Source organism: Patella vulgata, chromosome 4 (assembly GCF_932274485.2).
Source record: "Patella vulgata chromosome 4, xgPatVulg1.2, whole genome shotgun sequence".
Taxonomy (NCBI): Eukaryota; Metazoa; Mollusca; class Gastropoda; family Patellidae; genus Patella; species Patella vulgata.
In genome coordinates, this window is record NC_065882.2 from 18,179,152 (window position 1) to 18,191,371 (window position 12,220).

Below are 12,220 nucleotides of genomic sequence, written 5' to 3' on the forward strand. Positions count from 1 at the left end.
AACAATGCACGCGCCATTAAGCCAATGATTGACACCACGTGATGAGATGTCACAGAGATATTAGAAGACTTTCATAATCCTCTTTGAAACAGATTGATAAGTGACTAGTGTTGTGCATGAGGTTCAGCATGCTTACTCATGCATCATACCGCTTTTCATTAATAGAATTCACATAACTAACAGTACTATTGTAGTACTATTTTATTTAAATCACTGGGCAAGTAACTCTGATGGTGACCTTTGTCATCAAATAAAACCCACTATACTACTGCTTATAAAATCTAAGATTGAAAGTACAATAATACCTAATGAGCTGTTAATGTAAGAATTTCAAGGATGTTATGAACAGGTCTCCAACATCAACAGTTTATAAATGTAATACTTACATACATCTGCCATTCTTGATCAGATTTATCATCCACCAGTGCTACTAAATGTAGTAAATTCCTGTCGTGATTAGTACCTAACTTTTCTGTAATACATTTAGGATCATTCATGGTTGATAAAAGACGCATAACAAAGCTATATTTTTTACAGTTAAGACCCATCTGTAAGAAACAAAGAGATAATTTGTTTAGAGGAATAGTTGTGAATATACTACTATTATAAACTTATCAATTGGTTGCATGCAAGATATGCCCACATTTTGCAAGCGATTTGTCAAACAAACTTTGGGTTATAAACATAAATTTCAAGTTTCATCAAAATCAGATAAAAATTGTGACCTCTAGAGTGTCCACAAGCTTAAAACGTGATTTTTCGTACAATCAGGGGCCATAATCCATAAAGAACGGTCCGATACATGCCAATATTGAAAGGAACCAAGATCTTTTGGAGAAACTTACAAAACAATTGTGGACAGACATCTGGACGGACAGGGTCGATGACAATATATGTCCACATGAAAATGTGGGCGTATAAAAATGGAATGAAAATAGGAACGGTTTGCAGTCAACATCAACAGTTTAATATGTGTCTTTAAAATACAGATGTGACGTCACCTTTTGATTTTGGCGTACCATTATTTCAAATAATTGTACGGGCAACTTGCCAATCGTGCATTATTTATACTAGTGAAATATTAGACTCGTGTGACGTATTTCAATGTAAAAGCACGTGCAGAGTGTCTGTATTTTAAGTTTCTTAATGGTCTCGAGCTTAAGACATTGCGTAATATATTGTAAAAACATTCGGGCCCTACGGCCCTCTTGTTGTTACAATACATCACTTAATGTCTCGCTCTTGACCCTCGACCATTAAACAATACACGAAATGGATCTTGTTGTATCTCAAGTGTGCTATACATAACAACTGTAATATATTGTTTAAAGAGTTAAAAAATTACCTCGATAGCATAAATCTCAAGAACTGCTTGATTTGGTGGAAGGTCCATTAACATAAACGTCATACCATTTAACTCTTTTTCTAGCACAACCTGTTAAAACACATAAACATTCAACAACATTGTCCATGACTTGAATGTGTATTGAAATTAATGAGATATGGATGTGTATAGAAATTAATGGGACTATGAATGTGTATTGAAATTAATGGGACTACAAATGTGTATTAAAATTAAAGAGATATGGATGAGTATTGAAATTAATGATGTGTATAGAAGTTAATGAGATATGGATAGGTATAAATTAAGTATAACAGTTAATGGGACATAAATTGTTTTGAAATTAATGACCATGAATGTGTATTGAAATTAATGACCATGAATGTGTATTGAAGTTATTGAAATATGGATAGGTATATCAGTTAATAGGACATAAATTATTTTGAAATTAATGACCATGAATGTGTATTGAAATTAATGAGATATGAATTCTATCACAAATGGGCCACTTCTTGTAATTTGAATGTTTATTGAAATTGATGCCACATAATCATTTGTCTTGCTTTTTTTGTATTTGTCCTAGATCCATGGGCTTGACACATGTTACTTTTTTAATCTCTTATAATTATTTCGTTTTTTTGGGGTGAGAACAAAGTGTGATGATCTAACATTTAAATTTCTACACATAAATATCATACTTTACCTCAAACAATTTTCGCGATTTCACATCTTTCGGGGCAGTTTGATCAGGCTTCCATTTCCAACACGCTGATTCCTCCTCTTTTTCATTTAGTTTTATAACTTCAATATCAACATCAACTTTACTTTGTACCAACAGAGTTGCACAGCTGTAGAAAAATTAGAGTAAATGATAACAGGATTTTGAAATGAGAAACCTGGATACAATGCCTGCATGTTCTGCTGTTCTAGGTTTTTTTATGCATCAAATCTAAAAATTTTAAAGGATACAGATGTCAATGAACAGAATTGGTTAATCATATCTAAAGGAGACTTAGAAATCTTTACTCTAAAGTGGAACTATCTGAAGACCTTTAATATGTTTCTGTGTTTAATTAGTGGGGGGGATCACGTGGCTAAGTGGTAAGACGCTGGCTCGCTAGCCTGGAGGTCGGGTGTTCGATCCCTGCCTTGGTCGAGAAAGTTCATCCAGATTTTCCAGCGTAGTTCCCCCTTGTCAATGATGCAGGACGGAGGGCCTGACAAGGACAGCTGTCTAGTCATTCGGATGAGACAAAAAACCAAGGTCCCGTGTACACATTGGCATGCACGTAAAAGATCCCTTGACAGTTGTCCAGGCAAAATTTCCCTCAGAGCACACTGTATGGCATATGCCCGTCTTCATTAGCCCAGTTCGGAGCAAAACAGTAGGACGTTAAACCCCATTTCATTTTCATTTCATTTGTTTAGTTAGTGATAAGTCTACAAATTACTGACTAGTCCTCCATACTTGCATATAATGTTACAGCAGTAGGTGGTCATCATGATTGTCAACCACTAACATCAAATTCATAAGGTTTACAGCAAAGGGGAAGATAACTCTAGAACGGGAAGTCATAAAATGCTGAAAATTGATAAGGTTTGTCCTCTAATGACCACAAATCTTCACACCAAATTTGAAAAGAATCTGACTGCATCGTGTTCACAATTTTTTCAGAAAAAGGGGCAAAAGGTTGCAGAATGTTGAATATCAATAGGGTTCGTCCTCTCATTGCCAAAATGTTTCACAATTAATTTGAAAAGAGTCTGTCAAAAACTGTGTCTCCATCACGTTCACAAACCAATTGTTGATGACATAAAATGCCCAAACTGAAATTCAGGATTTTAAAAATAAGGTCTGAAGACAGAAAAGGATGACAGAAAAGGATGACGTAAATTAAATCAATATAAAAACTGGAAAATTCTAGATGACCTGTAACTAATGTTAGGATTGATCGACAATATAATTTTTGGACCATTCAATACTTTACGTTCTTGGCCCATGCTAGAAATATGCATTATAATGCCATTTATGTTTTCTGATGTGTATGGAATAAAAGTCTATATCTGCCTTTAGTTCAGATTATTGTGCCTTTTGCAATTCTTTCCAAAAGGCTCAAAACTTTCTGATAACTAACCTTATTCTTCACATTTTGGTGATTGGTTTTAATACTTTAAAACCTTAAAATCCTCTACCTTAGGGCCGAGCAACTAACTCAAGATACGTGATACGTTTTCAAACAACTTAAACCCGCCAGTCTTCATCTGGAAATGGAGACCGGTGTCCCAGGCTTTATTGTACGTGTTTGGATAAAACAGACTTTTATTTTATAAGAATATCATGCACTGTATAGACCTCTAATGGAACAGCAATAGATTATCAGGTCACCCAACCAAAAAATTAACACGAAATCTTAAATCTGGATAAGAGGTCCAGATGACTCAATATTTTTAGCTAAAAATGTTTTAAAACAAGGTAAATACACCATTTCTCTGTATTTTGGCGCTTAAATTTCATACGTGAACAGACTTTTATTTATTACACTCTGTTAAAATCTGGATGGTCCCTTTAAATAGAGCTTACCTGTCATGTCCACCAAGAACAGCATAAGCTAAAGGTGTATTACCAATATTATCTTTAGCATTAATATGTGCATCTCGCTAAATAAAATAAAAAATTTTTTTCTTTTTATGACAGACTAATGGTATTGAATTTAAAGACACTAAGTACAGTTGACTCTTTTGGTTGGGTATTGTTGCTTTTATGATGGCAGCTTGCCCAATCAGTCAGCAATTTGAATTACATTTTTACCAGATTTACATAGAATTGGTAGGCTGATACATGCCAATAAGCCTCATTTTGGGTTGTTTTCTGGGTCCCAACTCAATAGCTGCAAATATCAGAAATATGATATGCAAATTAGAATAAACACAGACTTTGTATTTTCAACCACTAAACTAAAATATTCAGCCGGCTTATTTTATTTTAGGTTAGAGATAAATATTACCAATAGTAAACACACAAATCACACCAAAATGCCATGCTATTTTTATAATAAGAGTTGGTTATGGGGCGGAGATGTTCTACTGGTCTATAATTTATAGCCGGGAACATGGTGAAGGTCTTTTTTAAACAATGTTGTAACCTTTCACATCTAGAACCTTTTCTGGGATAGAAAATTTATGGGTGAATTGTACTAATTCAAGAAGATACAGGTCCCTCCATTGGTATGTTATTACAAGTAATCAATTTGTATTTGAATAAATTTGAACATAGGTTGCCAGGCAATGAAACATAAACCTTGCATCAGGTATGTCATTGAGTTGTTAGTAGAGGCTGTCTATGTGAATAAATATTTGAATAATGTACTGAATTTCAACATGGTTATGACTCACGATTACTGGAACAATCTCGGCAAGTTTTCAAAAGAAATCCTGTAGGTTCTTGGTTCATGCTAGAATTTAAACACGACTTCCTAGCTGTGTGTCAAGTAATTTGAAGATAAATAATAATGAAATATATACCTGAACAAAAAAGTTACAACACATACTGGCACCTCGGTAAGCTGCATAGTGTAAAGGTGTTTTACCAAATTTATCCTTTTCAAAAATAGAAAGTCCATCATATGTAAAATACTTTCGACATAATTCAATAGGATCAATATTCGAAGAATCTTCATGACTGTAAACACAAACATTTATATCGTTAGGCTAAAGCAAAAAATTCACAATAAAACAGGTTTTTGGTGATTACTTAAGTTAATTTGACAAACAATTAATTACAAAACAGGTTTTTGATGATTATTCAAGTTAAATTGACAAATTAATTACAGAGCAGGTTTTCAGTGACTATTTAAGTAAAATTGACCAAAGATTATTCACAAAACAGGTTTTCAGTGACTACTCAAGTTAAACTGACAAACAATTAACTACAGAACAGGTTTTCAGTGACTATTTAAGTAAAATTGACAAAAAATTAACTACAAAACAGGTTTTTCAGTGACTGAAATATAGATGTTTCCACACAAAATTTCATCCAGACCTCCAAGTTTCCTTATTAGACACAAAATCACAAATACTTTTGAGACGATTCAAAAAATCTATATCGTACATACTTGTCTTCTTTCACAAAGAGATAATGTAGTGGTGTTCTACCGATATAATCCTTCATACATAAACCATGTGAACACATCTTCATTAACATAAACTCTGTCTCTAAATCTTCATCTAAATTCCCTTCACATTTGTTCAAAGCAACGTGCATGGCCGTCTGATCTTTCTTGTTAGTAAGATAGGTATGTAAAGGTTTGTTGATCAATTCTAAAACTTTGGTCGCAACTGAAATAAAAATGAACTCATAATATAAGGAGGAAAATGGGAAATATTTTAATACAATATCAATTTAAATAAAGTTACTAAAATATACCAATCAATTCATCTTAAAATACAGATTTAACATCCTCCTTTGATGTTGGTACACCATTTTTTGAAGAAATAGTATTCGCAACGTGCCAATCGTACATTATCTATATTAAATGAAAAATTTGACTTGCTTTATAATTTCATTGTAGTGCAAGAATGTGGGATAGTGTCTGTATTTTAAGTTATTTAATGGTCTCTAACAAGACACTGCACAATATATTGATACAACACTCAGACTGACTCCTTGTACAGTATCAATATATTACTTAATGTCTCGTTCTCAACCAGCAAACCACACTTAAAGGTCCAATCTCGATTATATTTTGGAGAATAAAACTACTTTATAATTGTTGTAAAAGCCCTTGAAATCCTTTACCTTAGGGACAAGCAACTAAATTAATATACATGATACGTTTTCAAACAACTTAAACCCGTCAGTCTTCATCTGGAAATGGAAATCGGTGTCCCAAGTGTATTATAGGGTGTCTGGATAAAACCAGATTTTCATTTTATAAAAATAATGCGTAGGTGAAATTTACCTTTTGTTGTCAAGTATACAGCACGTGGGTTATGCACTGTATAGACCTCTAAAGGAACAGCAATAGATTATCAGGTCACTCAACGAAAAAATTGACCCGAAATCTTAAAAGGGTTATGTGTCCAGATAAGTGGTTTTGATGTTTACGTTCAAACGACTTAATATTTTGAGCTGGTATTTTGAAACAAGGTAAATACACCATTTCACTATATTTTGGCACTTAAATTTGATAAGTACACAGACTTTTATTTCTGAGACTATCTTAAAATCAGGATGGTCCCTTTATTTGAACAAACAATTATGGTAGCCTCATTTGCTTGAAAACGTTGAGAGAACCCTCAACGAAACGTCGCTTTAAATAAAATAGTAATTGTGTTCCATATTATGTTTTTGTAAAACAATTATGGTGTTTAAACTTTTTTATAATTACATTCTGTAGTTGTAGCTGATTTTTCATTGGATACTAATTTATGTACTAGGTATGTCTCTTCTTGTTCATTCTTAGCATTTACATCAACACCATTCTTAACCAATAACTGAATCACCTCTATTCTTTCTTTAACATCGTCAGATTCTACATACCACCTGCCTGGTAGAGTACAACTGAAATAGAATTTTAATGTTATATATCCGAATGAAGAACTTATTGCACAATATAGCAATCTGATAACAATGAGGCTACATAATAACAATGATGTTGGGATCCAGTAATTACACCTATTGAGTTTACTGGTTGAGGCTACATGTTAGGATCCACTGATTACACCTAGTGACTTCACCGGGTGAGGCAACATAATAACAATGATATCAGGATTCAGTGATTACATCTTGTGATTTCACTGGGTGAGGCTACATAATAACAATGATGTTGCGATGTACCAATTACACCTTGAGGGTTCACTGGGTCAGGCTACATAATAACAATGATGTTGGATCTACCGATTACACCTAGTGAGTTCACTGGTTGGGGCTCCATAGTAACAATTATGTCGGTATCCACTGATTACATCTTGCAAGTTCACTGGAGGCTACATAATAAAAATGAGGTTGGAATCTACCAATTAAACCTTGTGCGTTCACTGGGTGAGGCTACATAACAACAATGATGTTGGGATCCAGTGATTACACCTAGTGAGTTCCCAGGTTGAGGTTCCATAATAACATTGATGTTGGTATCCATGGATTACACCTAGTGAGTTCACTGGATGGGGCTACATAATTACAATGATGTTGGGAACTGCTGATTACACTTAGTGAATCACTAGTTATGATTTTTTTTGTGACATCATGAATGCAATTTTTAGCTCAGTTTAGCATTTTAACTGATGCATTTACAAATAGTTGATGCTAGTAAATTCTATGTTATTTTTTCTCAAGAAACTTGAGATATTTTCTCCCAAGACATGAAGTCAATATATCTAGAATATATATCAAGTATATTTTATCTACTTACAGGTCAAACAGTATAGGTACATTATAGACTTTACCATCATCCTTTACTAATTTTGGTATATTCGGATCACATTTCTTACTTTTCAGCTAAATAAAACAATTTATAAATCATTAAACATGCTTAAAGGAGCCAAGTCTTTAACTCAATATCATTGCAAACATGACTTATTGGTCAATTTAAATCAACATTGATGTTATCTTACCGTGAAAAGATGGGCTTCTGATATCCAATATTTAAGACAAATTTTAAAATTGGCACACGATTCAAGCTTTCGAGCGTCAGTTGTATGAAGCAGCTCGATGAACAAGGCTAACCATATCCCATGTAGGAGAATACTACCGGTGTAGACTGGAATAACCAGAGGCCAAAGACTGCCATTCAATTCAGACTCTTCGCATATTTCGCCAAATATAACTAATTAGAAATTACAGTAAAAACAGAAACGCTTCAATGTAAATCAGTTTATATACATTCATATTACATTATTATGTGTTCCGACCCATTTGTGTCCACTTCTAGGTACCAAAGAATAGTGATTTAGCTCCTTTAAACACTACTTAACTTAAAATCATCAAAGATTGCTATCATTTATAATAGAAATACAATCTTATAAATTTGGTAGTTTGCAATGTAAACTCTAAATCATTTTCTAATCAAAATAAAATACTGACAAATTTCCAAACATATCAAACCAGCATTATGACATAGTGAGATATGTCTTCAGTGTCATTAGTATTTAATATTTTTTATAGTTTATCCATTACATAAATGTTTAGAGACCTGTTCATAGGTATCAAAGCATCAGCCAATCAAATTGCTTATCTCTGCTTACCCTAAGCAGAAAATGCTCATCTTCGAACTTCATCAAGGCATTGACCTAATAAACACCTTAACCAAGTTCTAGCTCAATTAGAAGGAGAGTTATTGTGTCCCAAAAAGTGTGACAGACAGAAAAACCTACCAATAATTTAGCTACTTGTAGATTACGTGCTGCACAAGCTTTCATTAATGGTGTTGTACCATCCAGAGATCGATAATTTAAATCCTGATCATAATCTAATAACATCTGTACCACATAACTTATATCTTTCTCATGTGTCTCAGCTTGTATACTAACAATATAATCCATGGCTGTCCATCCACCTAAATATAAAAATAAGAAACTGAACTACTGGTTTATACAGTTAAAGAATTATCCCCAAGAAAAATCAGGACATATTTTTTTTATTAAATGGCTAAACAGTATAGGTACATTTTAGATTTGACCATCTCTGTTCACTAATTTTGGTATAGTCAGATCACATATTAAACATACATTATGCAAGAGCTAAATCTGAGTATTGCAGGTTTTTCTTTAGGCCTGTAATGTTATCTAAATTATTAATTAGACATTAATTAATTTATCCAGACCATAATCAACTCTCGATGTAATCGCTAGCCTGCGATATTTACTGGATTTGAATACATTTTGTGATGGATGATATAACGTCAAAATGGATAATCAAGACTTTGTTTTTTATCGTACCGACATTAGTAATGATGATTGAGGCTAGCCCTTAAATTCAATCGCTAATATCTTGGTTCAGAGTGTAGCAATTTGACTGAAATTTTCAACATATTTTCTATAGGTTATCTATTTTTCAACTATCATAGCGATAACTGTCAGCTGTTTATCAAATCTCCCATAATGCCCCTTTAAATTAGTCTGAACATAACTTGCATCTGCCCCCCTATTGGACCCATTTGCGATTTTCAATATCATTCTGTTCAATATATATGAGGTGAGAGAAACAAATGAGATTCAACATCCACTCAACACAAACTATGTCATTTTGGGACTAATATTTTACAGTTTTAAATTTCAATAGTTTGCTTGAAAGTAGAGGTCTTTAATAATGTAAGGAAACCGGAGGACCTGAAGTGTACACGCTTGGGAATCCACACTACTTGACTCAATGACAGATCCGCTGATCTAAAGCACACATGCAGACACCCCTCCCCACTATATATTTGAGGTATATGTCTACGCCCAAGAAAATAGGACAGGATCAAATTTGTTGTTGTTAAACTTACCTTTACAATTAGCATAGAGAAACTTTTCATCAGTGTTTGAAGAAGAGTTAGATGATGGTTTCTCTTTACTTGGAGTAACATCCACATCAACTTCACAAACAGTTAAGAAAAATTTAAATAACTTTCTCATGTTGAACCAGATTTTTAATGTATCATCTTGTTTTATCACGTGGTTGATTACCTTCTAAATTATAAAAAATATAAATTCTTTAATACTCTCTATATCAAACAGAATACCTTGACGATTGTACACCACCTTTAAAAAAATCTTAACTAAAGATAAAATCCAAATTTTAGTAGATACTTCAATTTTGATTGGTTAAGCACTAAAATCAATCTAATATTATCCAATCAAATTATTAAAATTTGGATTTTTATGTTAGTTAAAATTTCGTGAAACAGGCCCCAGATCTCCATTTCAGCACTTTAGACCATGTTGGCATCCAATTATGACAATGATTAAATAACTCTATGCTCATGCAGGGCATTTTTTTTTTGTTTACATTCAGCAAAATAATCTTGAGAAAACTAACATGCAAAGCTTTGCGCTGTTTTGGCCTCAAACCATTCTGCATCTAATTGAGCTTCTGATTTGATCAAATTCCGCTGGCCTCTCAACAAACTTGACGTTGTCTCCAATTTAGATAACACTTACCTGGCTTGATAAATAAATATCACAAGCTTTTAGCAGTGGTGTTAATCCATTATCATTCTTCTGTTCACCTAATATCTTTACAGAAACTCCATCTTTTATTTCAGGCTACAAAACAAGGGAATATTTATAGTTAACACCTAACATCTATTTTTTTTTCATTGTAATAAATATTGTAATGAAACAAAAACGTAAAGACACATTATGGAAGATTAGATAAAGAGCTGACAGTTCTTACTATCCTAGTTAAAAACTACATAATGTTAAGGGAATATGCTGAAAATTTCAGTCAAATCACTTCACTCTAAGCCGAAAAAAACTTATTTCAAAATCACTGTATTTTCTATTGTCATTGTTACCACTGTCACAATAATTAACAAAGTCTCGATTATCCATTTTTGTGTTTGAACAGCAGATCGGATTCAAATCCAATGAAATCGGACACATAAGATGGCATTGAGACTTGATGTTTGGATGGGATGGAAAACCAAGGTCCCGTGTACACATTGACGTGCACGTAAAAGATCCCCTGACAGTTGGAATTTGATGTAAGAGTAGGCCGTAGTGCTGCTGGTGGGCAAATTTCCCTCCTAGGAGACTGTACAGCATATGCTTGTCTTCATTAGCCTAGTTCGAAGCAGAATAGTAGGACGTTTAATTAATAGTCTATTTAACATTTCAGGCTTAAAGAAAGACCTGCAATAGACAGATTTAGCTCTTGCATAATGTATGTTTAATTGACTGATGGATGAATGTTAAAGGCTGAATCCAGAATTACAACAGAAATTATTAGCTATGTGAAACGTCTGCCAAATAAATGAGAAGTAGTATCATTTTTTTTTTTTTTTCAGAAAGGAATAGCCCACCCTGCCTCTTGCATGAAACCATTCACTACTTATATGCATGTAGCTATTGAGTCATATTTCTAAACTTAAAATGGCACCCACTTTTTGATCTGGATCAAAACTAAAATTGTTGATTTCATTCATTTATTTTGTATGGTGAAAAATTTTACGTCCAAATATTTAGGCCATGTAAAGATAAAATTAAAACTAGTTAACAAACCAACTAATCTTTGCACTTCCTCTTTGGAAGCAAATATTTAATGGAAAAGTGAATTGTCTCATAACATGTCACATCAACCCAACTGCCATCTTCATCAGCACAGTAGGACGTTAAACCCCATTACATTTCATTTCAAGCCAACTGATTATATTATTTTAACCTAAATCAAAGAGCTCCATTACTGTATTAAAGTGCACATCCAGTTAGGCACCCCTAAACTGTAACCTAACCAATATGAAGGGACAATGTCTAGTCATTCGCATGTAAAAGAATCAATGTCCCATGTAAAAGTACCATTGTAATAAAAATAAAAGTAGGCCCTAGTGCCGCTGTCCAGGCAAAATTCCCTCATAGCACACTGTATGATGTATGCCCATCTTCATTAGCCCAGTCGGAGCAGGACAGTAGAAAATTAAACTCCATTTCATTTCATTCTCATTGTCTGTGACCACACCCCGGTGGAAGCAGACATTAAACATACATTATGCCTATTGCAGGTCTTTCTTTAGGCCTGAAATGTTATATAAATTAGCCTAGTTGGTGAACACCAGGTTGTTATTCCTCATTTCATTTCATTTCTAACCAAAAATGCATAAAATTAACATAAAAATCACACCAGCTTGCTATCTGGGTAAATGCAAGTGTCTGGAAGCTAATTACATTAAATAGAGCAAATGA